This window comes from Herpailurus yagouaroundi, unplaced genomic scaffold (assembly GCF_014898765.1).
Source record: "Herpailurus yagouaroundi ecotype Mexico unplaced genomic scaffold, PumYag 182, whole genome shotgun sequence".
In the NCBI taxonomy this organism is placed as follows: Eukaryota; Metazoa; Chordata; class Mammalia; order Carnivora; family Felidae; genus Herpailurus; species Herpailurus yagouaroundi.
Genome location: NW_024412413.1, coordinates 30843809 through 30867132, shown reverse-complemented (window position 1 = coordinate 30867132; position 23324 = coordinate 30843809). Strand labels below are relative to the sequence as shown.

Here is a 23324-nt window from a genome sequence, read left to right as displayed (position 1 = left end):
TTTCCAATTACTAAATAGTCAAAAAATCTTTATTGAGACCTCACTATGTACAAATGCTAATAAATGATTTTGAGTATTCAAAGGAGTATAAGAACAGGTCCCCTGCCACTGAGTTTACAATCTAGGTGTAAAAAGAAGAGCGTCATGTACCAAGGTCAGCAGAATAAGGGACAGCATGTGCAAGGGGCAGCATGTTACTTCAGGTGAGTCACAAGCACTCCAGATGTGAGGTGATGGCCAACTGATTTGTGCCTCAGGTGGTCAGAGAAGTTTTAATGAAGTCAAGACATAATCCAGAACTGGAAGGATTGGTTAACAGGAAAAAACTAATTACAGATGTTCCTTGATTCACAATGGGTGACATCCCAACAAACCCATCATAAGTTGAAAATATCAAAAGTCAAAAATGCATTCAATACACTTAACCTACCAAACGTCATAGCTTAGCCTCACCTACCTTAAACACGTTCAGAACACTTACATGAGTCTACAGTTGGGCACAGTCGTCTAATACAAAGCCTAATTTATTATAAAGTGTTGACTATCTTATGTAATTTATTGAATACTGTACTGAAAATGAGAATGGGTGCGCAGAATGGTTGCAAGCATATCTGTTGTTCACCCTCGAGGTCACGTGGCCAACTGGAAGCTGTGGCTCCTTGTTGCTGCCTAGCATCACCAGAGAGTATCCTGCACATATCACTGCCCTGAGAAAAGATCGAAATTCAAAACTCAAGGTAGAGTTTCTACTGAATGTATATTGTTTTCACACCATGATAAAGTCAAAAAGCCATAAGCCAAATTGTCCTAAATCAGCTACCATCTGTATTTATTAACTGCTCTTAACTATGCCATGCTATGTTTCTTCCCTGACTCTTGATACTTTTCTCAAGCCTCTTCCTCCTCACAGCTGCCCTCTGAAATCCAAAACCCATCTATGACATCTCCCTCTCCCTCATTTCCCCACATCCAATCAGTCAAGGGAATCCAGCTGATTTCCCCAAAAGTGAATATCGAATGCAACCCCTTTTCTCTATTTCCACTGCTAGCACCCTAGTTTGCAATACCACTACATTAGCTCCCTACCTGTTCTCAATAGGCTCCTCTTGCCTTCTTCTAAACACTTCTCCTCATAGTTGCCAATGTAATCTTTTACTAAACCTGAATGGAATTGTTCCTTGGCTAAGGTAATTCAATGGCTCCTAGTAGCCCTGAGAATAACATAGAATGTCCTTTCATATGCTTCTCAAGGCAGTGCTTATTTTTGGTCTTCATTGGCTTCTGCGGCCACCGACTCTTCTACCCTCTCCAACAAACATCACCCTGACAGCACTCTGTAGTGGCCAAACCCACCAAATATTTCCTTCCTATCGTGTTCTGAAATTGTCTTTCCTTCAGTGTTACCAACCCCCCATCCTTGATAATAGCTCTCAAATGCCCTATAATTTACAATTACATATTTAGGGTTTTCCTTAAAGACTATTTATTTTTCCATTAGTCTTGAGGCTCAGTCATAGTAGGAACTATGTGTATTTTACTCGCCATCATAGTTTCAGTTTCTACTCCCTCACCAAAAAATGAATAAATAAGTTACCCAATTTCAACACTTAAGTTAGTTTCCATTCTTTTCGACCAATACTGTTTCATGGTTTACTTTAAGTGTCAAAGCAATTAACATGCTTAAAAATCCTGCAAATTTTCAACATCCAGGGATTACGTATATTTTCTTATTAGTCAGTGCCACAAGTTCTGCCCCTCCTTCACTCTAAACTCTGAAGAGTTTAGAAAAACAAAAATCCCATGCTTCATGTAGCTTGAAAAACCTTGATTCCACACCTTAACTTACTCAATGTCTTTTTTTTTAATTATTATTATTTCTGACTTTCCTTCTAATTTTTTTTCCAACTGAACTAAGCTTGAATTACACAAATCAGGAAATATCTGTCCTTTTCAAACTACTCTCCATAGGAAAGAAAACTGAAACTTTCCAGTGTCCTCAGATGGAAAGAAAGGGAGAACTCATCTCCCTAGAGTTTTGGAAAGAATGGAACAAGAGTAGCTCACTCTAGAGGCCAGACCCAACCCCCAACCATGTCTTTTCTTCCCAGGGCTTCAAATATAGGCTCTTTTCTCCCCTGGCCTAGTTCTTAATATTGTATCAAAAACATTCATTGGTGGGGCACCTGGGTGGCTCAGTCGGTTGAGCACCCAACTCTTGATTTCAGTTCAGGTCATGATCTCATGGTTCATGAGCTCAAGCCCCATGTCAGGCTCTGGGCTGACAGTGCAGAGCCTGATTGAGATTCTCTCTCTCCCTCTCTCTGCCCCTGCCCTGCACTCTCTCTCTCTCTCAAAATAAATAAACATTAAAAAAATATTTAAAAAAATTCTTTGGTTATGGCAATTCCATGGGGGGGGAGGGGAAGCAAGAAAAACCCTATAACATCTCTAAGAACATACCCCAAAATTATTATTTAAATTAGAGTAATAATAGTTAATTGAGTGCTTATAATGAGCCAGACGCTTGGCTAAATGTTTTGCATACATTAAAGCAATTAGTCCCCCTACCCCAATAAACCCTCTGTAGTGGCCATTACTACTGTCACAATTCTGAGGAAATGAGGCCAAAAGAGGGTAATTAGCTTAGTTTCACAGAGCTATTTAATAGGAAAACCACTTTTCTGTGATAAAATTTTACTTATCCACTCTTGTACTTTTGTACATGCTGCCCTTATAGTCCACACTACGTATCTGCAAAAAGGCTAATGGGGTAAATTCTGCAGATATCCATTCATTCAACACTGTACTGGGCTTTGGAGCTCTGAAGATAAATAAATCATTGTCTTTGCCTCCTAGGGCTTATAGTCCTGGAAAAAGACAAAGCAATGGATAACATAGGAGACTTACCATGAGTAGTGTCAGAGCTCCCAGGGGGAACTTGGCTCTCTCAGTCTAAGAGTGTCTTCTCTGGGAAGGTCACATGTGAATGATGAATAATATAATGAATGAGTAGTAAGTGATGTCACAGGTCAATATGGGGCATTGAATATACATACTTACCTCTGAGTAACCTCTTTAAAATTACATAATGTAAATATTTAACCCCAAAATTTAAAATCAATAGAATAAAGAGAATTGGTGAGGAAGTGAGAGATGGACAGAAGCTATTGAGGTGATAAGTGACTGAGCTGAGGGAAGAAGGCTGAAATCTATTGCCTACAGAGGTGGCATCCCAGTACGAGTTGAGTGGATTTGCTCCATAAGATACCAAAAAGACTCAGACAATGGAACCACCAGGTAGCCTCTAAGAGCCAATATTCAGAATGAAACAAGAAAAGGACTGGTTAAAAATCTGGAGCTTTTCGAAGTCTCCTATCCCTTCTACCAGTCTGCACAGCCAGTGAACTATACCTTTGAACTCTGCGCAGAAGACAAGAGCCTTCCTTCCAGAAAAAGCTGAACCTGAGAGACTCTTAAACACCAAACACAGCTAAAGTCAAGAGCAAGGTGTCATATAAGAAATAGAAGATTAAGTGAAAATCTCTGTACCAGTGAGGTTTCTTGAACTCCTTTCTCAAGTCTGCAGTTACCTCTCTAAGCAGAAAGTTGCAAGATCCTCCTCTGGAAAAACAGAATGGTCCTGGGGGAAGACCTATACACATTGATAATAGAGGTCTACAAGGAAAGAGCTGGTTCCCATCTCTATTGAAAGCTGGCAGCCAGCCAGTGCTGCCCTGGCACACAGAGCTGTTAATTAGTTTTTCGGGACCCACTCTACACATGGACAGTCAAGGATCTCCAAATATTTGAGGAAGCCCTCTAACATGCAATATAGACCAAAGCAAACAAAAAAAAGTAGAAGACTGGTGAGCAGGAAAAGGCTTTAAGGGGAAAAAAAAACTTTAATAAGTAACTTTAGGAAGATGGGATGAGACTAAACTTATAAAACAAAACTAAGTAACTGAAAAAAAGTCGTATTTTAAGCATAAGGATTTTGTTATATTATACTTTATATCATTTATATCATATTTATAAATCTTAAATCTCCTTTATTTGTTTTTGTAAAAACGCAATTACACCAAAATTGAAAAGCTTTATTACTTACAAAAATATATATTATATTATTTATGTATGTTAATATATATTATATTATATTAATTTTCATATCTTCAATAGAACTTTTGATAAATGAAGAACAAGAACAGAGCTCACAATTCGTGTGAATAATGAACAACCCAAAAATAAAGAACAGCTCTTGAAATTAAAATGACAATAGAAAAAAGTCAACAGAGGGTTTTAAGACAAAAATCAAAGACTCTCCTGGCAAGAACAGGAAGATAAATAATTGGAAAATATAAAATAGAAGGAAAATAAGAGAATCAATCTAGGATATTCAACATCTGAATAATCTTTGTTCCCAAAATACAGAGTAAAGCTCCAGCCACCATCTTATTTCTTTTCTTTTTGTTTCTTTTCTTCTTTTGGGGGGGTGGATGGTTAAAAAATTTATATTTATATTTAGCCAGCTGGACTCAGTTTAGATGATCCCAATTTTGTTGACAACATCCAAAGCATCATAGTCAAGAGCCAGTCGAATATATGCCTTCTCTCCATCCAACCTGATCAGGGTGTTGACCTTGGCCATATCAGTGTCATCAATTTTCTTCCCAGACTGTTTGATCTGGTGCTTGTTGGCCTTGACAACACAAGTGTGTTGTCTTCTATTTTCTTTATGACTGACTCAGTAGTCAGGGGAATTTGACGATGGCATAGTGGTCAAGCTTGTTTCTCCTAGGGATGCTTTTTGGAGGATATTTGGGCTGCCTTCAAAGACATAGTGTCTTGGACCATCAGAAGATAGGTGACATATGGATATTTTTTTGTGACTGTGGACACCTTTCAGTACCACTTTTTTAGCCTTCAAAGCCTTGGCTTTGGTTTTGGCTTTGGCTATGGGAGGGGCAGAGTTTTCCATCTTCACCTTTGGGACCATCTTCATAAGAAGATACCATCTTATTTCTCTTATTGCCTTTTTAAGCAAATCTTCTGAAGAAATGTTAGGGGCGCCTGGGTGGCGCAGTCGGTTAAGCGTCCTACTTCAGCCAGGTCACGATCTCGCGGTCCGTGAGTTCGAGCCCCGCGTCGGGCTCTGGGCTGATGGCTCGGAGCCTGGAGCCTGTTTCCGATTCTGTGTCTCCCTCTCTCTCTGCCCCTCCCCCATTCATGCTCTGTCTCTCTCTGTCCCAAAAATAAATAAACGTTGAAAAAAAAATGTATTTTCACCCACTAATTGAAATTCTTTCCCTCCTCTCTCTCTGAATCTACTCCAGTCCAGTTTTCACCTCACCATTTCCCTACACCTATTCTCATCAAGATCACCAAAAAAAATTTCACTCATTCGTCCTCATCTCACTTTGTTTATCAGTAACACCTGACAGAGTTGATGATTCCCACCTTCTTGGAAAACTTTCTTTTCCTTGTGGAACTACACACATACCTGCTTTCCTCCTACACCTTGGCCATTTCCTCTCTGTCTTTCCTGTTTCTTACTCATCAACCTGATCTCTAAATGTGGGCAAGGCCTCCAGACTCAACCTTTAGATTTCCACCCCTCTAATCAGTGTAAAATCTACACCCACTCCCTGGGCTATCTAGTCCTGTCTCATGGTCATATGGACCACCTGAATGCTGAAGGCTTCTACATCTATATCTCTCTAACCCACATATGTCACCTCAACATGCAGAGCTAAATATCAAACTCACAATTTACATCTTTATTTGGGTATGTAACAGACATCTCATACTTCCAGTGCCTAATTCCAAACTTCTAACTTATATTTTCCTCCCTCTTCCCAGAAATAAAGATAAAAACAATCTTCACCTCCTGTACTTTTCTCCTTTTCAGTTTTTGGCAACTTCTTTTTTTAGGCTCATGCCAAAATCCTGAGTCATCTTCCTTCCTTTTATCTCACACCTCAGATATGGTCTGTCAGCAAAACATGACACTTCTACCTTCAAAACATATAAAGAATTCAACCACATCTCATAATCCTCACTGCCATTACTCTGGTACAAGCCACTATCACTTCTCTCTTGATTTGTTGCAACAGCCTCCGAAATAGTACATTTGCTTCTGTCTTTGCCCTCTTTCAGACTCCCAACATACCAGCCAAAGTGATTCCATTAAGACATATGTTAGATAATGTTATTCCTCTGCTCAAAACCCTCTAATGGTCTCCTTTCTACCTACAAGGCATAATTTGGGCCCCAATTGCTTTTAACCTCATTCCTTCCCACTCTCCTATTTGCTTCTTTTAGTTTGGTCACTCTGGCTTCCTTACTATTCCTAAAATACATCTGTACTTCAAACTTTATATTTTTTCTACCTAAATGGCTTTTCCCCCAGAGATCTACCTAGGTAACTTTTTGATTCCTTTGGTCTTAACTTAAACCTCACTCTCTCAGTGAAGCTTTTTCTGACCCCATATCTAAAATTGCAAATTTCACACACACCCCAAATAATAACTCCCTTCTTGGCCTTTTATTCCTCAGCATTTATCACTATCTAACATACTTTTTAGTTTACTTATTTAACTTATCTATCTCTACCATTAGAAGGTACACTCCATGAGAATAGGGTTTTTAGTCTATGCACAGTTATACCCCAAGAACCTAAAAGAATTCACAAACCTCACAAAGACACTTATTGATAAATGAAATAGCTAAGAAATAAGAGCCATAAATATTTCAAAGAAAGAATTCAAGAAATAATTTGTTAAAACTTAAGAACCTGTTTATAGGGACACCTGGGTGGCTCAGTCAGTTAAGTGTCTGACTTCAGCTCAGGTAATGATCTCATAGTTCATGGGTTTGAGTCCTGTGTCAGGCTCTATGCTGATATCTCAGAACCTGGAGCCCACTTCAGATTCTGTGTCTCCTTTTCTCTCTGCCCCTCCCCCCACTGTCTCTCTCTCTCTCTCAAAAATAAATAAATATTTTAAAAAAATTTTTTAAAAAGAACTTCAGTTTACAAAATGACACCTGGTACCTTATTAACAAAATAAGACCCACAATAAGACACAACGTTATGAAATCCAAAATGTTAGATATTTAGAAAAAGATACTAAAACTTCCTGTAAGAAAATAACTGATTATATACAAGGAACTGGGAATTAGATTAGCATTAAACTTTTCAGAAGTGGTGCAATATACTAGAAGAAAAATGGAGTGTTTTTAAAATTCTGATAAAATTTTATTTCTAATCAAAAATTCCTTATCCAAATAATTTATTATGTAAATATGAAGGTTAAAAAAGACCATCTCAGGCATTTAAGATTTTAAAATAAATTACCTCCCATGTACTTTTTTTAGGAAGCTACTGGAGGATGTGCTTCACCAACATGAGGTTGTAAACCAAAAGAAAGTAAGGCATTAGATCCAGGAAATAAAGAATATTAAAAAAAAAATACAAAGAGAATTTGGAGAATAGTGCAGAACAGCAAGTCTAAAGGTCAACGAGTTCAAATTGGAACAAGACAACACAAGGTTACAGTAGGAATCTCAAAGACAAAAGAACTGTTAGGTTACCTAACATTTTTATTCGTATTAAAGGAACTTTAATGTTTGGGAAGATTTCTATATTGGCATAGGAAATTAAGTGAACAACAACAACAAAAATCTATGTTATTTTAAACTCCAGGAAAAATAGAAAGCTTTAGGGGGAGAAAAGTAAAATCATTCTTGCTGGTTTTGCTGGGATATGTAGCATGTATAGAACCATGATAATTTAAATTCTGATTATTGAATTAACTAAAAGTTGTCTACACACACACACACACACACAAACACATAAACACAAACACACACACTGGGGAAGGAAAGTGTCTTAGCCTTGAATGCTCTGGAAAAATGGGGTCTCGGTCTGACAAAAGAATTTAAATAGTGAGGCTTGGGATGCCTGGGTGGCTCAGCTGGTTAAGTGTACAACTTCATCTCTGGTCATGATCTCACAGCTCATGAGTTCAAGTTTTGCATTGGGCTCTGTGCAGACAGCTCAGAGCCTGGAGCCTACTTCAAATTCTGTCTGTGTCTCTCTCTGCCCTTCCCTCATTCTCTCTCTCTTTCTCTTTCTCAAATATAAATAAAATATTTAAAGAAATTTTAATACTGAGATTTTATTGGAGAGGTACAAATCCAGGTCAATGAGTGACAGAAGTATATAAAGCAATGCAACATGATGGTAAGCAATAAAGGCCATTTATTACATGTTGGCCTCTCATTGGTCAAAATTTACCCACAGATATAATTCTCCTTCATTTCTGAGTTGGGTTATCTGGTCCCTCCAACAGCCATTGGGAAGATGAATTTCACATTCCGAGCACTGGAATTTCATCTAAATCCAGATGTGGTAACAAGAGCCAGAAATGTTAAACCTTGTGTTAGTTGGCCCAGCTGTGCTTCTGGAAGCCAAGAAGAAGGGCCCAAGATTCCAGGGCAAATGACTGATTATCTCCTGGGAGCAGTATCACAGTCTGGGAGCTGGACATCACCCGGGAAACTGAGGAGGTAAATAAGACTTTTACCCAGTACAGAAAGTAAACAAATATTGCAGAAAAAGACTTCAAGGGAGCTAAATTCTAACTTTCTATAGTAGTATTTTGAGATCATGTCTAAATTTTTTTTTATTTTTATTTTTTTGAAGTTTACTTATTATTTTGAGAGACAGAGAGAGAGAGAACATGAGCAGGAGTAGGGCAGAGAGAGAGAGAGAATCCCAAGCAAGCTCCACACTGTCAGTGCAGAGCCTGATGCAGGATTCAATCTCACCAACCATGAGATCATGACCTGAGCTGAAACCAAGAGTCAGACACTTAAATGACTGAGCCACCCAAGCACCCTTAATGTCTAAATTTTTAAAATCAGAAAAGTGACAACTAGCTAGCTAGACAAATGGATAAAGAAAGAATGAGAAGCACCAGAAATACTAATTATCGAATCTGGTTGCCTCTGGAAATCACACATTTGTCCCTGCTCATGGGGCAAAGCAGGGACAGAACTGTAATATGGTTTGCATGATTAATCTATGTTCATGTATTAAAAATTACATTTCAGTTTAAAGTAGAATGAGTGAAAATTTTATATGGAAAGAAAAAGAGCAATGGCCTTTCAACAGACATGGCAGCCTCTGGAACTGCCACGTATGCAGAGGTTGAACATGTGGGTGGGAATGACTGGAGATAAGCCTGGGGACATAGGATGAGGATGATTGTAAGTCATGCTAAGGACTCAACTTTATTCTGCAGGACTTGAGGAATCAGTGAAGAGTTTAAAGCAGGGAAGAGATGTGACCATCTTTGTATTTCAGAAAGAATACTCTGGCTTTACTTCAGAAACCACATTAAATGGAGAAAGCCTTGGAGGCAGAGAGTTGCTTTAAGAAGCTAATGGAATATCCAAATGGAAAGATAAAAGTTCCGAATTAAGTATAGTAGAAACAAAGAGAAGAGAGACCTATCAGTTCTTTAGGATCTGTAGACCAATTTGTACCAATCTGCCTTATGAGCCATAAGGAAGAGGTTAAGGATGAGAGAAACAGAAAGAAGCCAATCATCCCACATAGAAATCAAACATGCGGCATTACTCTTGGGAACATCATCCTAACTCATCTCTCTACGTAATCTAGTGCGAAATTCTCCAAAAGAGGTTTTCTATTCCCTCAGCAAATCTATCATGCAGTCTACCAACTGTAGTCATAGTTATTTCTTGAATATTTTCAGTGAACATTTATGATGATTGCAATCACGCATTTCTAAATTACTAAGTGGGAGTAAGTTCCTGTGAAAGTGACCTCTTAAAGGAAGAAATATTTTTAAATGCTAACTGCTCCTCATATGACATTTCTTCCCTTTAAAAAAAGTCTTGCTCTTACCCATACTGAGAGTGCTGTTTATGGCCCACTCATCTCATTTCTGTACGTCAGTATTTCTCCCCTCCTCCATACCCAGCAATTAAAGTTTCTTTTCCTTTCACTCCATTGTGAAAACTGCCAATGAGTTTCTCTTCTAAAATCCCATTTTAACCATCTTATTTGTTAATTAAAAATCTTTAGGCTTTTTATCTTCCCGTGCAATAAATATATACACACTGTATAGTATATTCTCTATATCACTATTACTGTTAATCATCTCAAATCTAAAAGGTATGATTATTGTCCTTGTTCTATAGATAAAAAGATCAAAGGGGAAAAGGCAATTTTTGAATTAAAATTGAGTATCTTTCCACTTCTATTTTTCCCCTACTTCTATTTAGTCTGTTATCAAAGACCCTTCAAAACCCACACACTCCAAAGCTCTCTTCCCATTAGTCTCTTCTGAAATGTAGTTCTTAGGGGGAGGGATTTATGAGCCCCCTGGAACCCTATCTGGTGTCCATGAGTAGACTATACATGTACATAAGCACTTAAAAAGTATATAAATTTTTGCATTTATTTTTGTATGGTCATTTGTTGGAAGGTAATTCAAAGTATTTAACAATTATTTCACACTCCTTACCTTCAAGTACTTCAAATTTAGTTGATGAAACAGACGCATAAACATTGACCAACAGGCTAGTCAATGTCAAAATGCTAGCAGAAAAATATACAAAAACATTAATTAACCTGAGTGCATTTGCTATTTCTCAATTATTAAAATTCTGTTTTCTCAATGATGTCATAAAAATTTTGTCATGAAGCCAAACTCCAAAATATTTGATGATACTATAACACTTTCTCTTCTAGATTATATCTGAGAAGCATTTTTTACTACTGACTAATACACCATGCATCAAAATGGCTCTAAGATGAAAAACAATGTCAAATCAATGTACCATCTCAACATGCAATATCTCGTGCAGAGGACTAAAGCAGCCAACACTGCTTTGATCTGCATTGGCCTGGATTACCTAGAAAACAAAGTTTCGGCACAGACTAAGCTCTAATACTTTTAATGAATGTACAACACCAGGGAAGCATGAGGAAAGGAAAGGGGAAATGAGATAGTGAAGGACCAGAAGGAATACAAGATAATGTGTTACCTTGCTGGCCGCTGACATAAACTGTATTTCAAGAAGGCACATGCAGATGGTAGGCAGGTGACTCCTTTAGGCCACAGGGTATGTATGATATGACATAATACAACTTTAGGCTATACAGAGAAACCATGCCTTAGAGTAGTCCACTGGAAAGAAGAAGGGAGCTAAAACTTCTTTTTCCAGTTCCTTCCTGTCTCTTACCTCCCAGTGGACTTCTGGGTTTCATCACCCGTCTCCATAACGTTTTATCATATTTATCAAGTCTTGACTTCTTATCGAGACATGTGGCTGGTTGGCTTCAAGCAGAAGAATGATGTATCCCAAGAGAGGGAAGAAATGACAAGAGACTCTGAGGTGGCACGTGAGATGTGTCCCATGCAATATCAGATTCATCAGGCTCTCAGATTCATCAGTCAGGCTGGGAGATGAAAATCAGAATAAGAAGGAGTGAAGTTTACAAACCGGTTTGGCCGTTTGTCACTAACTTGCAAGGTTTTGAGAAAGTGGTACAAAGCAAACATCACAAGCCATGCTAAAGCAGTTGGGTTTAGTGGACAGTGAAGATAATGAGAAACCCTTAGCATCGCAGGTACAGTACTTACACCCAAGGAACTCATTCAATTCCATGCTCATCATTGGCTGTTGACGGGGGAAACAGGAAGAAGAGCCATGAACACTCTCAGTGCCAAAACTTTAAAAGAACAAAAAATAAAATAAAATAATTAAATTAAATTAAATGCCCTTGCAAATGAATGTGGCCAGGACAAGTGTTAAAAGCATCATCTTCCAGGGGCGCCTGGGTGGCACAGTCGGTTAAGCGTCCGACTTCAGCCAGGTCACGATCTCGCGGTCCGTGAGTTCGAGCCCCACGTCGGGCTCTGGGCTGATGGCTCAGAGCCTGGAGCCTGTTTCACATTCTGTGTCTCCCTCTCTCTCTGCCCCTCCCCCGTTCATGCTCTGTCTCTCTCTGTCCCAAAAATAAATAAACGTTGAAAAAAAAAATTTTTTTTTAAAAAAAAAAGCATCATCTTCCAGAATGCAGTTATAAATAGTATTGCAGGGTGTCCATATCAATATGTCCATTTTAAGTTTGTTGTTTTGTCCCATTGCTTCAGCTAAGGCTTCAGATGGTGGTTTATAGTCATCTGCTGCTGGAGTCTCGAACATCAAGAAAGACAGTCTCTGTCCACCAGTTTCTTGGACCTGGACATAGATAAATCTCAGGCATTTCCTGTCCCACTCACTCCCCTACCGCACAGTGCCCCTTCCCCTTCACCGACAGCAAACAGCAATAGTGACCACCCTTCTATTTTTTTCCTCTCCTTTCACCCCAGCAACCTCTTCAATCTCAGCAACTCTTCAGTCAATAATTGTTTTCAAATGGACTTATTTTATTTTGCTACTTGTTATTTGAATTCCTCGTGTAACTCAAACATCATATCATGGTTTCTCTACACTATAGTGCTTGCCATTGCAGGAGGAAATTATAATTCGTATCTGATACTGCACATTGTTATTGCATTCTGCATTCAAACATTTGCACTAATGACTGATTAATTATTAAATAATTAGATCAGTGGTTTTGTAAAATGCTTTATATTATGTAAGAAATCCCTTAGAGATTGTAAGTACTTAAAATGCAATAGTGTTATTTGGAGAAACACAATGCACTCTAGTAATGCATTATTTTTTCCATTGAAAACAATGAAATGTGGGCTGTATTTACCAAAACCTTATGTAACACATTAAAAATGCACTTGATCATCAAATAATCCAGCAACCGCACTCCTTGATATTTTCCCAAAGGAGTCGAAAACCTACGTCCACACAAAAACCTACCCATGAATCTTTATAACAGCTTTATTCATAATTTCCCAAACCTGGAAGCAGCCAAAATGTTCTTCAGTAGGTGAATGGGATAAATAAACTGTGATACATCCAGACAAGAAATATTATTTGGTGCTAAAAAGAAATGAACTGTAAAGCCGGGAAAACACATGGAGAAAACTTAAATGCATGTTACTAAATGAAAGAAGCCAATCTGGAAAAACGACATACTATATTATTCCAACTATATGATGTTTTGGAAAGGGCAAAACAGTAAAAAGACAGTAAAAAAGACAGTAAAAAGTTCAATGGTTGCCAGGGGTTGGGGAGGGGGTAATAAGTAGTTGGAGCACAGGGGATTTTTTAGAGCAGTGAAAATACTCTGTATGATTCTGTCACAATGTATACATGCCATTATTCATTTGTCCAAACCCGTAGAATGCACAACATGAACAGTGAACCCTAGTTAATGTAAACCATGGACTTTGGGTGATTATGATGTGTTAACGTAGGTTTATCAATTGTAACAAATGTACCAAACATACTAAATGTTGATAATGGGGAGGTTATGCATGTGTGGGAGCAGGAGGTATATAAGAAATCTCTGTACCTTCTCCTTGATTTTGCTTTGTATCTAAAACTGCTCTAGGGGCGCCTGGATGGCTCAGTCGGTTGAGTGGCCGACTTTGGCTCAGGTCATGATCTCACTGTCTGTGAGTTCGAGCCCCGTGTCGGGCTCAGATCCTGGAGCCTGCTTTGGATTCTGTGTCTCCCTTGCTCTCTGACCGTCCCCGGCTCATGCTTTGTCTCTATCTCAAAAATAAATTAACATTAAACAAATTTTTTTTAAGAAATAAATAAAACTGCTCTAAAAAAATCTTTTTTAAAAAAATATAAATATAAAATAGTATGTGATTTACATAACAAAGGAGGCCCTTGTATGTCTATGTATGGCTCCTATAGAAATGTGGGCTTATATATATTTGTGTTTATGTACATGTATATGTAAATATACACTCACTTATCTATATCTGTATAAATATATGCATTGTTTGTATATATGTATACATATTTCTCTTTTCAGCATCCCAGGGTGGAAAGAATTAGTCCTTGGCAGCAGATAGACCTAACACTGAATTCTCGCTCTGCTACTCACTGGGTGACCCTCAAGCTCTTCAGTAATAAAATGGCTAGTCCATATAATATCGACCTTATAATTTTTCCATAAGGATTAAAAGTACTAAAGTATGTAACTGCCCTAAAAAGGTCTACCAGATAGCTCAGTGGTCAACAAATTTTAGCTTTCTCCTTGTATATTCTCATGACTCTCTCTCACTACAGAAGTTCCTTGAATCTAGAATCGGGGCACATTTGTCTTTGTGTTCTCAGCATCTACCCCATAATAAGCACTCTGTGAATGTTAGTTGAATACAATGGAATTACAATGCAGACTACTAAGAAATCAAATACTCATCACTAAAGGATTTTGAAGTTAGTGGAGGAATCTTATTTAAAGGCTGTCTGGGATCTTATCAAGAACATATCACACACAAAAAATGTTCCTTTTCTTGGACTTTTCAAATGTATTTTCTAACTTACAGTCTTCTAGTGTAAAATTTACTGTTCTTTGTGTCAGTTTTATTTGAAAGTGGCAATTTCTATATCCCTTGAGAATGATTGGTTTCCTCTTTCTATAGGAATAAAATAAAATAAAATTTAAGTGCAGGCTAGATCTTAGAACTAAATATTTTTTTTTTCCATTTCAGTCTTTCACCTTTCCAATTTAATTATAGGAAAATTTCTTTTCTTATTTTTCATTCAAGCCCTGTGTTATCAATTTTCATCATTATTATTTGTTTTTAACAAGTTAGGCTTTTACATTTTTTTTCCTATTCACCACTCTGTGGTGCATCTGGCTTCCGATTTGTTAAGAAAATAGGCAGAAGATGCTATTGAACTATTGTATGCTTCCCAAACGGAGGCCTTGATTTTTTTTTTTTTTTTAACGTTTATTTTATTTTTGGGACAGAGAGAGACAGAGCATGAACGGGGGAGGGGCAGAGAGAGACGGAGACACAGAATCAGAAACAGGCTCCAGGCTCCGAGCCATCAGCCCAGAGCCCAACGCGGGGCACGAACTCACGGGCCATGAGATCGTGACCTGGCTGAAGTCGGACGCTTAACCGACTGCGCCACCCAGGCGCCCCGGCATTGATTTCAATGATACCCATGCAAGGACAAAATATGACCCTAGTAAATGCGAAACAGGTGATCATCATAGCCTTGAGATTGGCCAGATAGCAATCAACTGGAACTTCCTCCTACCTAATTTTAATTCCATTTGAGAATTACCCATGATAATTTGACCCAGGTCTCTCCACAAAATAACATTATCTTAGAGTTTACAATTTCGTTAACCTCTTGTGATTAGAAAAGGGAGTATTTCAAAACTTCCACTTGATTACTCTGAACTGTGACGGTTTCCTTTGCATGGGTTAAGCTTGTGTTACTTGCATTTAACATGGCAAATTCAGTGTGACCAATGCAAGCTGATGCAATGCCTTCACAGAAATAATGCTGTGAAGGAGGATCTCATTGAAATCATATCCAGCATCAGACTGGCTAAAGGGTGATTTTTTGAATCAAAACTACTAAGTAGCAGAGACTATTTTGAACAAATTCAAAGTAAAAGATGAATTAATTTAGAATAATTTAAAAACCTACATGACACTGACTTACCTGATTGAATGGACCTTTAATAGCTTACTCTCTTCATCAGAGAATGGAAAATCTTAAAATAAAATCTGGTAATCCTTTTTTAAAATCTAAGCTAGAGCTCAGCATAATGAAATGAGAAGTTTGAAATATATATTCTAATCACCAAGCGATTAACAAAATTGCAAACTCTAAGATAATATTGCTTTGTGAAGAGACCTGTATCAAATTATCATGAAGTGAAATATGGAATTAAAATTAGGTAGAAGCTGGAGTAACATTTCAGTAAGTCACGTGCATTGCGGTGGATCTAAAAGTTATCATACGTGCTTTTAAATGTAATGCTGATCTCATCATGAGGATGAGAACAAATATTTAAGACTTAAAGCCAATCGCCAGGGGGATGTCTAGAACTCTTTTCTTTCACAGTCCTAAAAACAAAGTTAGAAGATGTTGATTATACTTGAATAAAAAAAAGTTAGAATGTAATCTTCTAATTCTACCTTAAACTCCTTTTGAAAATAACAATGATAAACAAAGTAAGTTTTCGAAGTTTTCAAACGTAATGTTTAAAGATACTGAAAACTTCAAATAAAGTTCATACTTAAGTAGTATGAAAAAAAAATCTTTCACCTTCTCACAATTAGAAGTATCTACTCAGTGCAATTCTTGCAGGACTAAAACCATAAGCTCCAAGAGGGCAGGAGCCATGTGTCTTTTGTTTCTGGCTCTATTCCAACAACTAATGTAATGCTGGCTTATATTATGTGCTTCACCAATGTTTGTTGAATGGGTGAATAACCATGTACATGCACTAATTACTAAGAGATCCCACTAATTCACTAATAATGGCTCCCATTAGTTCAGTCTTTCAAAACTAACTGAACAAATATGTGTTGAGAAGTTCTATGTACCAAGCTCTGCTCTGGGCACTAGGGATAGAGCTGTGAACGAAGCAGACAAAATGAAATCCTCATCCCACTGAATCTTCTCTTGTAACAGGGAAAGACAACCAATCAATGCTATAAGCAAGTAAAATATACAGAAGGTTAGTTGGTGATAAGTGATTTGTAGAAAATAAAACAGTGGACACAGGTAAAGAGTATTAGGTGGTGGGGAGAACTTTCTGGAATATTGAAGGCACAGTAAGGAGGGGCTAGTGTGTTTGCAACAGACAGTCAAAGGGAGAGAAGAAGGTGAAATTAAAAACATACCAGGGTGCCTGGCTGGCTCAGTTGGTAAAGCATGCTACTCTTTTTTTTTTTTTCTTTTAAGGACTAACTCAATTTTTTTATTTTATTTTATTCATTTATTTATTATTTTAATGTCTATTTATTTTTGAGAGAGAGTGACAGAGCATGAGCAGGGGAGGGGAGGAGAGAGAGAAGGAGACACAGAATCCGAAGCAGGCTCCAGGCTCTGAGTTGTTAGCACAGAGCCCGATGCAGGGTAAACCTACGAACTGTGAGATCATGACCTGAGACGCTTAGTCGACTGAGCCACTCAGGTGCTCCAATCATGCAACTCTTGATCTCGGGCTTGTGAGTTCAAGCCCAATGTTGGGTGTAGAAATTACTTTAAAAAATAACATCTTAAAAAAAAAAAAATACCAGGCATTTATAACGCTTTTCCTCTGAGTGAACCAGAAACCATCAGAAGGTTTTGAGCAAAGAAATGACACCATCCAACTTACATTGTAACAGGCTCATTCTGGCTGCCATGTTGAGAATAGAATGAGGCAAAGCCAGAGCAGAAGCAGGGACACGAGTAAGGAGGCTACTTCAACCATCTAGGGAGGAAATGAGGACTTAAATTTATTGTTCACCATGTTCCAGACATGGTTTATATACGTGAGAACTAGTTTATATATTTCATATGTACACAATCTATTACCTAATTCTTACAAACTTCTGAGGTTAATATTTTACTGCCATTTTCTGGATCAGGAAATGTTAATAATGTTTAACGTGTCCAAAGTCACTTGGCTAGCAGCTGGCAGATGTGGGATTCAAACACAAGTCTGTGTCACTGTTAACTTCCCCACCGCAATGAGACTCTAAGTTTTTATACATATTTTTCAAATGTTTTTGTAATAACTATCATCAGTATATCCAGAGATTACAATGGTACTCACTCTAGGAATAATATGACATTAATAAGAAACCAAAACATTCTTCCATCTCTGTCCTTAACTTCTCTGTGCCATGAAGCTCTATACCAGCCAAACCAACTGACTATTATCTCCTAAATATTTCTTGAACTTTCCTGATGATCTCACAAATTTAGAATTTTAAGAACCAACTTCACACTCAAAGCAAGAGCCCTGTCTACATAAAGCCTGATATTAGATCATTTGTTCTCTGAATATTTCCAATAGTTCTAGGACAAAGAGTTCATTAGTGGCTGTACCTGTTCATGCACTGTTCATGCACTCGTGTGAAACACCATCTGAGAATCCCAGAAATTCCGGCAATAGATCTTGCAAAGAGCTACCCACATTAAAAGCATGGCTGGTGGATGATAGCTTTCACATTATTGAACATTCCCCATCTCCCAGGGCTTCTTATGATACAGAATTATGACACTAATGAAAACTGGGACTTACGGTAAAAAAACAAAATCTTGCTCCTATTGCTATTAGCATACTAAGATTTCTTGGCTTTAGGTCCAAAATTTCGTATTTTTAAAATTGTAGTTAATTTTCACTTTCATCTATAACTCATAAAGGAAGCCACTGAATGAGGGGCAGAAAATAGAACCATGAGTTATAATATTAGAATCTCAGTCCTGCATTTACTCCCACCCAGATGTGGGTTTCAGGAAGTGAATATTACCACGTGAACGATCTGTCTATTCTGTGGCCTGACACTTTAAATTCAACCCCAGATAATGCACTAGGATGGAGAGAAGAGGAGAAAATCACAAGAGATTGGGACACTTTGGTAGCTTCGCCTGTTGACCTGGCACTGTGGGATTCTGCTGAGGTGCCTGGATGGGAATAAACTTTCAATTAGCAAAACTATTCTCCCAGAGTTTGGTGAAAGTACAACACAGAAGGCAAGGGACAGGGGATGTGTGGGGATTGTTTTCGGTTCTTCCACATTTTATAGAGCTTCAGACAATAACAATGGAATAAACATTGTAAAAGCCATTCATTTCTTTAAAGTTCCTTCTTGCTCCATTCCCTAGCGCTAATGACTGGATGCCAGAAGCTTAGGAAGAACAGGATTCAAGCATCATTAACAGGTGAGATTTAACACAAAAACTTGGAACAATTATCTCCATTGGAACCCTTCAAGTGAACTTAGGAAAGGCAAGTCAACTATCCATTGCTTGCATCCGTTTACATCTAAGGCTAAAATTAAAGGCATATCTGCTTTTATCTAACGATATTTTAGACGTCATTTTTGTACTTCTCCTGTGTATTAGCATGGAAAGTTGTAGGCATGCTAAACAGAATTGACCAGAAGTCTAAGTTACTAAAATAAAGAGCTTTGTATGATGGCTTCTCACATTGTTATTACAATGTCATGTAACAACTCTCTCCTTAAAACATCATCCCAGGCTATTGCCTGAGTCATAAGTAAAAACACCGGTATGGTCCTTGGGCCGGCTCTGAAGCAACTTCTTTAGAACAGGATGTGCTTCTTCCTTGAGGTGACAGGTTACACACTGTGAGTTTTTTTCCTCCCTATTGAAAACATCTCATTTGCTGCCAAACTATATGTAAGGCAAAGAAGCACGGTCTGCCCTCAAAGGCTCCTTGGAGACTGAAACCAGAGAATAGCCGGACATACACGCAGTATGAAAAGTCTAAATTAAACAATGGCTTTACAAGAGCTCCTTCCCATGTGACTTTGAATCAGAGTAAAGGGAAGTTCACCAAAATCAAAGCAGTAAAAGGGATCTTTATTTGGAAAGTACTCATTAACTCGGCAAAGCCAAGCTTTAAGAATTAGATCTGTGAGGAAAATCCTCCTGGCAATGAAACCAGGGCTTTGATTTCTACTGGCTCATAAAATAAATAATAATATCCACTTACAGTTCTATATTACCTTTCAGTGTACAAAGTGCTTTCCCATACATTATTTTATCTTCACAACATTCTTGTGAGGTATTGAGGCATGATTGCTCCCTTTCATGGGTTAAGAAATTGAGGCTGGGTAAGCAGACAGGATTTCCTCAAGGTCACATAGTAATAACTTATTAAGAAGTAGAGCCCAACCTGCAGTTCTGGTCTCCAGACTCCCATTAGGATCTCCTTCCTCTGTTGCATCTCTAAAGTCAGTAAACCCTAATTCCAGATTATCATATCTAGTTCAATGCTAATTGGGGAAATTCTAAAAGGCCCCTGGTTACCCAAGAGCTTGACAAAAGATAGGCCAGACTTGGAAGAAAGCACACTTCCAAGCTGATTTGTATGTGTTCCCTGTGACAATGGCAAGAACCCAAGGTATATTTTGAGGAAAAACAAAATTTAAATGAACCCTATTTTTGAATTTCATAACAGTAATGTCAAAGGCTGAAGCTATGGCATACAATAGAAGCTCTGCCAGTGAAAAAATACAAAAGAAAAAGTTCCGTGACTAATTTATAAACTCAAAACAAGTCTTCTAAGGTTCTCTGTCAACTGAACTAAACACTATAATTTGACGTGCTGAAAATATTCAAGGGGGCGCCTGGTTGGCTCAGGCAGTAGAGCATGTGACTCTTGATCTCGGGGTTGAGTTTGAGCCCCACGTTGGGTGTAGAGATTACTTAAAAATAAAATCTTTAAGAGAGAGAATATTTGAAACTTACTTTTGGTTGGCTGAAATTAGAGGTGTTTTTTGTTTGTTTGTTTTACAAATGTGGGGTGAAAGGCAGAGAGACACAGAGCAGAGAACAATGCTGGAAGGGCATTGTTTTGGTGTCCAGAGAGGTTGGGCTTTGAATCCTGTCTCCTGGAGACCTGAGCACTCTATGATTTAACTACTGACAGGGGCTATATCTATGAATGGAAGCAAAACTATAAATGCTTGGTGGTTTAGTTAGCTCAAGCTGTGCTTTGACAAAATACCAGAGACTGGATGGCCTGAACATGTATTTTCTCACTGTTCTAGAGGCTGGGAAGTCCAATATCAAGGTACCGGCAGGGTTGATTCTTGGTGAGAACCCTCTTCCTAATGTGTCGATGGGCACCTTCTTGCTGTGTTCTCACATGACCTTTACTGTGTGTGGCAGGGGGGCAGAGGGAGAAAGGAAGCAAACTCTCTGGTGTCCTTTTTTATAAGGGTGTTAATCTTATGATGGGGACTCTACCCTCATGACTTCATCTGAACCTAATTACTTTCCAAAGGTCCCACCTCCTAATACCATCACATTGGGAGTTTGGAGAAACAATCATTTAGTCCATAGAACTTGGTTCCTACCCTAGCATGAAAGCAAACTGGAAAAATAAGGCAGTTAGAAATAAAATAGCAATATTTTTAATTAAGTAGGTACCCAAAATAGTGAAGACCACTGGAGCCCAAAAGTTCTGAGTCACTAACATTGGTCACAATCTGTCAGGTAGCCCTTAAAACAATCGAGAACACTGACCAGTATGCCAAGAGAGGATGCTGGACTTGAGATATCAATCATTGTCTGCTGCCCATGACCTATTTTCAGAGAATCCATCTGTTTGTACCAAATGATACCTACCATTAACCGTGATGTGTAAACAGCTGCCCTGAGGAGAAACCAACTATAATTCAGCTGAGCAAATCAGATTCTCTGACATAGGAATGTAGCATTAGATTTAATAGCTGAGATAGTAAGGTGACAGTTGCCTGGGGTAGGGGTGGAGAGACATACTGACAGCTATAGAATGAAAGTCATGTCTAGACCCATAAGCAAAAGCTACATACAGGTGGAGGTTAAGGGGGAATAGGGCAGCCATGGAGAAGGTGGCAAATATGGGGGTGCCTGGGTGGTTCAGTCGACTGAGAGTCCACCTTCGATTCAGGTCATGATCTCATGGTTCGTGGGTTCGAACCTCATATCAGGGTCTCTGCTGTCAGCACATAGCCCCCTTTGGATCCTCTGTTTCCCTCTCGCGCTCTCTCTCTCCCTCTCTCTCTGCCCCTCCCCCACTGGCACTCTATCTCAAAAGTAAACATTAAAAAAAAACCAAAAAGTTAAAACAACAACAACAACAACAAGGTGGTAAACAGGCAAGCAAAATTGAACAAATGAGCAGAGAAAGTAGACCCAGGAGGCCAGTCACCCAATGAGAGAAGGGAATACACTCAGGTACTGATCTGCAATCCAGGGCTTCCTGTGGCCTGACTGTTCTTTTTTCCCTGCCTCCAGATATTTCAGAGATGCCTAGTCTCCTTTCCATAAACTCTCTTTTTACTAGAAATAGTCTGAATGGCCTTCTGCCTCTTGCAACTAAAAAGCCTTGAACATAAGACCATGAAAGAGGGAGATTAATTTGATTAATACAGATCCGTGTGATAATGGCAAAGAACAATCTAAAAACAACACGGGTGGGGCTGGGAGAAACACAGTGAGCCTGCAGTCAGAGCTGGGTCATGCAATCAGAGCTGGGTCAGGTTAACCGAAGAACCCTCCGGAAGAACATGAACCGAGTGAAGTTTGGAAAGAAGAGAGACACTGCCCGCAGTGAGAAAGGCATTTATCTAGGAAAATATCTGCAAAGAGATGTAAAAAGAAAACCACTGAAAGTGAGTTCCAAAGCAAGCCAATAAAATAGCCTGATCTTTCACAGAATAAATCATTCTTAAAATTAATTTCATTTTAAATGCAGTATCTTCTAACCGAATAAAGATTTTCTAATTACTAGATTGCTGGGGCGCCTGGGTGGCGCAGTTGGTTAAGCGTCCGACTTCAGCCAGGTCACGATCTCGCGGTCCGTGAGTTCGAGCCCCACGTCAGGCTCTGGGCTGATGGCTCAGAGCCTGGAGCCTGTTTCCGATTCTGTGTCTCCCTCTCTCTCTGCCCCTCCCCCGTTCATGCTCTGTCTCTCTCTGTCCCAAAAATAAATTTAAAACGTTGAAAAAAAAATTTTAAAAAAAAAATTACTAGATTGCTTTGAAACTCACCTTCCCTTCAATTCAACAAAAGTTATTTTTTTATTAGTTTTGCCGTTTTTAATTCCAAAATCAATTGACGCTTTAGTTTCTGGTCAGTTGCTAACTATCAATTTTCAGTGAATCAAGCCTTCACATGCTCAAGTTCTCCTTATGGGACTTACACAGATTTCCTAGTTTGTGGTCTAATTATGAGAGCAAAGAAGCTTTCTGAGGATCCACATTCATGGTTTAATGCTGTGACTTAACGATTTAACTTGATATTAGCCATTAATTCTAACATGCATACACGTTAAAACATCTTGACATAGAAAGATATTCCTATTACTTGCTTGACCCTCCCGTGTATGCTTTAGCCTCAAAAAATATTATAAGCTCCTCTTATTAGGGGTATGTCACAATGGATTACTATCTGAAGGAGCATTTGAGAGTTTTTGAGCCCTGACCATGCTTGACACAACCAGAGAGTTGTCAGATCAATCAGTAATTGCTGGCAAAGTGACAACAGGTGACTCTAATGGGAATAAATGGACGGGAACAGCTGTTATATGGCAGAGTCTTTCCCTTTGGGGATACTACCAAAAAATCATAAAAGCATAATAAAGGCTAGCTACACTGCTAGTATCGTGCTACTAT

At 38.5% G+C, this 23324-nt stretch overlaps 1 pseudogene; it reads right to left on the bottom strand.

The window, feature by feature from the left end:
* Positions 1–4493: 4493 nt before the first annotated feature.
* LOC121041058 (60S ribosomal protein L23a-like) lies at positions 4494–4993 on the bottom strand (annotated as a pseudogene).
* Between the last annotated feature and the right edge of the window lie 18331 nt (positions 4994–23324).